Source organism: Lathamus discolor, chromosome 3, assembly GCF_037157495.1.
Source record: "Lathamus discolor isolate bLatDis1 chromosome 3, bLatDis1.hap1, whole genome shotgun sequence".
NCBI lineage: Eukaryota > Metazoa > Chordata > Aves > Psittaciformes > Psittacidae > Lathamus > Lathamus discolor.
This window is the reverse complement of record NC_088886.1, coordinates 89,878,678-89,885,912: the sequence shown is the minus strand read 5'-3', so window position 1 is coordinate 89,885,912 and position 7,235 is coordinate 89,878,678.

Below are 7,235 nucleotides of genomic sequence, written 5' to 3'. Positions count from 1 at the left end.
TTCCAACCACAAGAACAGCAGAATTGTCTGTTCCTTTGGTTCGTGGCTTTTATACGCCACTGATGATTTCCATGTACCTGCGGTAACCACCATGCTGTCTGAGGGCTGTCCTGCAGGCTGCCTTGGGAGCAAAGTGCACTGCACCCCAAACACAGTGGGGCAGGGCAAGCAGCACTTCCCAACTTCCAGTGTGGCTCAAACAAAGAAATCATCTTCATGGACTATTTTTGCAGAAGTTGCTTCCTTCTTCCAGTAGCACCCAGGAGGGACGTGCCAGAGCCAGCACACGGCCCACCATAATACCAGCTCCAGCAGCACAAGGTGGGGCTGACCCCAGCCCTTGGCAGCACTCAGCTCCTCGGTCCATGAGGACCACTGTGCAGCTCTGCCCGTACCCCAGGTGCTTTACACCTGCAAGGATCTCTGCACTATCCTAAGATGGCTCTTTATAAAGCTCCTACAAAACCATGCTGACTTCTAACTGCATTTACAGCCTCTATTTTAGATGAGATTTTTCTGGATTTTTCAAGTCAACACAATACCTGGTTTATACAAGTTTACTTCTAAACTTGTCATATGAATGATGATGACAGTACAGCACAGAAAAAAACTCAACACTATGAAAGATAAACATATGGGGGCATACAGAATTACAAAATATTACAGCATATGCATTGCCTTGGCAGTAATTAGCATAAATAAATACACTAAAAGGTATATTTGATAAGTAGTAGCCCCACAGACAGCTGGCATATGCAACAAAGCAAGCCTTTTGCAATTATTAACCAGTCAAAATTTTATCTTAGGTTAAAACCCACTTTTTGCCTCAACCAAATTTGAGAATATATATCCCCATGTGTTTCAAAGTGCATCCCCCATTAAATCAAAACGGTACTGAACGTTTTCAGGATGCCAGTTTCACAGCAAGTAAAGCACCATCACTGTTTTGTAACACTGAAAGCACACATCTGACACACCACAAACTGGAAAACAAATCTGTGTACTCTCCTGGACTGAAGCAGAATGTTTAATTCACTTTGTTGAGAATTTTTCACCTAACAGCTTCCTGCAATTTAAACTGACATCAATCTGATTTGCCACAAGGTCACTGGAGTAGTCTTCCAAAAGAGTATTTTTAGGCCTTTGGCTTATACCAGAAGAGGTGAAGAATATCAAATTTACTTCATTACTGTTACTCTTTATCATATACTCTTACGTTGCCTAAAACAATTTTTAGGCCATATGTAAATGCAATAGCCCCAGTCATCTTTGAATTAAATACATATAGCCTTGCTATAAGACATTATCTGCAATTACTTTATTAAAAATCACAATCTTTGCCTATGAAAAATACCTTGCTGAACTACGCTGACAACAGAGTTAGAGATAATGGCAAGAAAAAGGGAAAGTAACTACTTGCTTAAACACAGCCTTGCTTTGATTTCCACAGGCTGATCCAAGGTATGCTACCTTCAACCATGACAGACCTCAGAGATTCAGACCTTTGTTGGCCTTATAAATCCAACAAGGAGGTACTGATATACAACACAGATCTGTGAATATAAAGTAGTTTTAAACAAGAACGGTAATTTATATAATGCTAAGTTGTAGCTCGATAGCTCTCATCCAAGAGTCCAGATTTATCTTGGTGAAAATCCTTCTGGAAAATAAAAAACTACCAAGCAACACACAAGTGCAGGACTTCCCTCACCCTTTCAATCTTTTTGAGAAGCATCAGGTTTACAGATGACTTGACTGTGCCCCATCTGACAGACAGGTTTACAAGGTTAGCACTGAACCTAATCAGAAACAATCAGAAAACTCTTTCCCTCTGGTGTCATTTTCTGCCTGGATGGCTCTGCTATGCTATTATAAATAGGAAAAACTTGCAGCATAAGCAGGGTGGAAGACTTCAGGGAGATTTTAGTAATCACCTTCCATTCAAATCACATCTACTCTTTAATCACGATTGGATCTTTTTCTATTTTATAGCCCCAGGAGTAAACTGAGAAGCTCATAATCAACACAGGGAGTGAAATTTTAGTCCCACTGAAGCTGTCATGAAGTATTATTAATTCATGGGGCCAAGATTTCAATAACGGTCCTTCCCTCTGGATTCTCTGTTCTAATTTAAGGTGTTTTTCTCCACCTTTTTTCTATTTCTCATAATATAGGGTAAATGATCCAGGGAAGTTAAGGTTTGTTTTAATCAGAGGTGCTATAACAAGGCAAAGAAAAGAAAACTTAAAGCAACCTGAATTCAACAGGATTCTGAGCTGATTCCCTGAGATGCTGGGAATAGTTCCAGGTTTAACAACTCCAATCACATACCTATTGCACTGTTCCTTAATGTGAACACTTACTTCACAAAAACCTTTCCACAGCACTCAAATTTATAAGGAATTTTTTTTCATTTCACAAATTGCACATTTTGCACTGTCAGAAAGATACAGCTTTCAGCTTGTGCTAAAAAACTCTCTAACCAAAGCAACCTACAAAACCACAAAATCTATTTCTTGGTCTAAGTACAAAGTCCTTTACCTCTATTGCGAAAAGGCACAGAAAGTTTACCTTTAACAATGTACTTTTTGCATCAGAATAGAGCACTGCTAACTTCTTGCTTGGCACATACATTCAGGGCCAAAGGCACAGCTCACATCAGCCTCAGTTCACTGGAAGGCCAATGAGCAGCCTCACACTGGCTGCAACACTCACACTGGAACACCATCCCACTAGGTAGGGCAGGAAGGGAACACTGGCCACAGGACTGACTAAACCACTGGGAAGCTTGGGAGAAGAGGGAGCGTTGTCATCCACACTTCTCTGGTTCTGAACAAGCTCATGTTTGCTGACCATATGACTTTAGACTTCTTTAATTTAGCATTGTGTTCTTTCTTGGCCAATAACAGAGCACTACCACAATGCAGGTCATTAGCCAAAGACACTCATTTGCCAGAACAGAACAACCAAACTCTGGATAACCTCAATAACCCAAATACCAACAGGTTAATAATGGTGTACTCAACCTTCTTTGGTGTATTGGACAAAACAGTAACTCTTAGACATATAAGGAACTTTCCTTGTAACAGTCTTCAACAAATTCCCATTTCCTTTACGTTATGAACCAGCACAGGTACAGGCTCTAACAAAGTACATGAACCTCTGAGGTTATCTTTTATGGTTGTTTGGTTTGGGTTTTTTTCTTCCTCCAATACCAAAATGCTTCCTAAAGCCAATTCCAAGCTTTCAAAAACAGAGATGCAGGGAGAAACAGAGGTCTCCCCCTTGAAAGGGATTTCCTATTTAGCACTATGCAGTCCATCTTCCAGAACACAAAAGTTTTGCTTCTGGGAGATGTAAAAACACCTAAACAGGCAAAAAGATTGTATGTCATGAATAGCAAAGAGTCCACCTCCTCAAAAACCACTGGACTTACTCTGGGTCTTCTGGTTCATTATTTCTAATTGCCTGTCGATGACAGCCACACACACTACTTCTCTGTGAAGAGACTGTTGTGCCACCAAAATAACCTTAAATTCCTTTACATTTTGAGATGTTATACCTCAAGTGTCCTTAAAGGAAACAAAGCTTGATCTAGTTACAGAACAAGAAAAGCCTTTTGCTCAAGGTAAATCCAAAGAAGCCCAGCACTCCTATGCATGAGCAACATCTTTCCTTAATGAACCTGAATTATTACATGGATGAAAAAGAACCAAATAACCATTTAGTTTCCTCCCAGGAAAAAAAACAAACAAACAAAACAAAAAAAAAAAAACAAACCCAAAACAACAAACCAAAACCACACACAAGTTACATATTCAAAAGAAATTTTCATTAATTCCTAAAATGCACACCTCTTGGGAAAAATAAAACAAGGAGAAGCATGTATTTTCCATCTATGATGGAAAACCAGATTTCCATCCAATTCTGTTTCTCATAGCTGCTGTTCTACATAAATGCATCCATTTGCACAAGTGATTTTCTACACCCTACCGAGACAATAAAACAAGCACAGCCTTTCAAATTCACATTTGAAAATCACATGGCAAAATATTCGTATCCTGAGGTGGACAAGATTACCTTTCTACTTGCTTATGCACCAAAAATTAAATATTTCTCCTTCCTATCATAAACTCTCCCAAGTCCTTGTAATTGCTCATTGATCCACTATTGCCCATAATCTGAATGTTATTAGAAACGGACAACGTAACAACTACCAAGTCTGGTTCAACATCTGAGATTTCAACGGCTATGCAACAGCCTGATGAGCATCAATCTAACAATCATAAAGCAGCTATAAACCCACATTTTTATGTGCACTGTAATGTTACTCTTAGTCACTGAGAGAAAATTAATAACTAAAATGTCACAGTGCTCAACTAATATGCCTGGATAGTTTATCAGTTGGGCCACTGTGTAATAAAACACAAGTAAACCAGACTTTGCTGGAGTTTTCATGGTTTCAGTAAATCCAGCTGCTCCATCAGCTCATTAGCAGAGTACATGCACAGGGAACTCGAAGATGTAGGCTCCTGCTGCTTTTCCAACTTCTCATTTTAAAGTAATTAGTATTCTCAGTGCATGCACATGCATAACTACATTGCAAGCGGGTGGACAAGCTGCCCACTTGATGCAGTGGAAAAAACCCACAGCAACTGACCAAACAAAGTTACACCCCAATGGATCCAGAGGCAAAAATAATAAATATGCCAATTGCTGTTTGTTATCAAGAAAGTCTCCTATTTTATTTCTGCCTGTAAAACACACTGGGGGGGGGGGGGGGGGACGGACGGACAAAAAACAGCATTTTCAATGGATGCAACTGACAATGTTTTAGGTCTGTGTCAGATTTATCATCAGAGCTAAGCGATTTCAGGCACAGGCCAGTCTCACCATCCAACATCTTTATGCAGAGGTAGGTGGTGAAAAAGAAAACAAATCTCTGATTAAGAAAAGCATGAGGGGGAGGCTCACCATTTACACACTGCACACAACATTCCCTCTCACAGAAATAACAGTGTTTAAAAACATTCTGAAGAGATGGCCCACAACCAGATTTTATAGGATCACTCTGGAAGCCCCCAAATTGGAGATTTTAAATTAGACCAAGGTGGCTCAAAAGACATACATTCATCTTCCTCTTGGGAGAGAACGTGGAGGGAAGAAAATTCAGTGATGTTTCCTGGCATATTTCCCAGCTTCTCCTTCCATCTCCATGCATAAAGCAGAAGTGTGCTCTGGGGCTGGGAGGTCTAGAGAGGAAATTGTGGCAGGATATAGGATAACATTTCTAGAAAGCAAAAATACTTATCACAACTAACTAGCTGCATTGCAGCTTGAATGTAACCCTCTATATGCGTCAGTGAGAATATCTGAGGTCAGCACTTGTCAGAGCAAAGAGACGTGCACTCCTGTTCTCCTGGCATGGAAAGGATATGTTGGCAGGGTGAGAGGCAGCTTTTCCTGGCCTGAAGCCCACACTAAAGTCCCAGGAAGAAAAAGGCTCGAAATATCCCTCCTCTACCACTCCCTTACACATGCACAAACAAGTTTTTCTCCAGATCTGGTTTGGTGCTAAGCTAAATTCTATGTTTATATTCATTATTTCTAACACATTTAAAATAATAAATACAGAGCTGTTTCATTGACTGACTTCCATTTCCATCCACAGCACAGAGCTACTTTCAGCACACTGAAGCAGAGCACACTGGGAGGGCTGACTCTGTGGACACCGACATTCATCAGCCCAGAGAGCCTGCAGATGCGCAGCTGCAAGCACAGCCACGTAATCATCACTTACAGCTGATTATATTTTTAGAATCATCTAGTTAAGCCCTATTTTCCTGGCTTCACAGATGGTTTTGTGGTAGCTCACCTGTTCCAGCTTCACCTCGTTAATTAGTGACCTCTTCCTTCAAACACAGGCAGGTGCTCCAGCCAGCAACACCTATCTAACAGGAGCATCACAGCTGCTTTGGGGCAAGTCATGGGATACACATGAGAACTGTACCCATCTCCTAAATGCTTTTCACCTAAACGTGAATTCATAGTTGCAGGTTTTCTCTTTTCCCTTGTTATTCAACAGAGAATAAAAATATAGTATTCAGGAAGCAAATTCCTATTATACTTGGTGCCTACTTCTACTCCATCATCACCTGCGCACCACTTTCTACAGCAACCCAGTGTATATTTTTACCTTTCCCCCACATAACTGGAAGAATAGACTACTTATGAACCTCCTATTAACAGACCTTTCTTTCAGATCGTTGTCTCTCTGTATTCATTTAGCTCACATTGTATTTATTCACAATACGTTTGCAGGAGAAAAAAAAACCTAAATTAAAAACCAACTCAGCTGCAATAAACAGCACTGCTGCGTGAATTTGCTTTCTCACTGAACAAAGGAAGTTCAGTGAAGCATTGGCATGTTTCTGCATCAGACCTCAAATGAGCAACAACTGTTAGAGCTTTATCTTGGTACAACGCTGCTGACTGCTTCAATTAAACTACTACATTCTTCTTTATTTAGACACCTCCTGCAGCCCCAACCAGTACAGCAGATGAGCACTTTTGACAGTTGGTACTCCTACCCCAACACCTTTTCCCCAGCCTACGGGGAGGTGTATAGCGAGTGGAACACGATTTTCAACCAACTATATATTCCCACTTCTTTTATACATCTGTGAAAACAACAAGCTTCGCTGAACGTTCATTTCTTTGCCTAAGAAAGCTAACTTGCCAACTACTTCACAGGTAGATTAGTCAATAATGGTGCAACATTTAGTGAAGCATACATTAAGTAACAAAAATAATCTCACAGCAATGCTCTGAACTTCACTCCTTTGGGTCCTGCTCAGTAGCCACCCCAACACAGCATTGCAGGTCACTGTTTCACTGGCAGATGTATAAGTTACCTTTTAATTTACTCCAACATAAAGGTTGCTAACAAATAATTAGCCGCCAAATAGCAGCCTGCCCCCCTGGGCAGACACGATGCAGGACCCTCTGTTCTCACCCAGCACAGCGAGGCAGAGGCTCCCAGGCCACGGCCTCACCACTGCTGTGGCGGCTGCCACTAGTCCTCTGCCCAGCTCCTCCTCCGGCTGGCCACAGACATGCAGGCACAAAGCACGCACAAACTGACTGAGACAAAGCATTAAACAACACAGGGCAAGAGATAAACACCCAATTATAGAGCTCTGAGGTGAAGTGGGAGAGATACGGAGCAGACATCA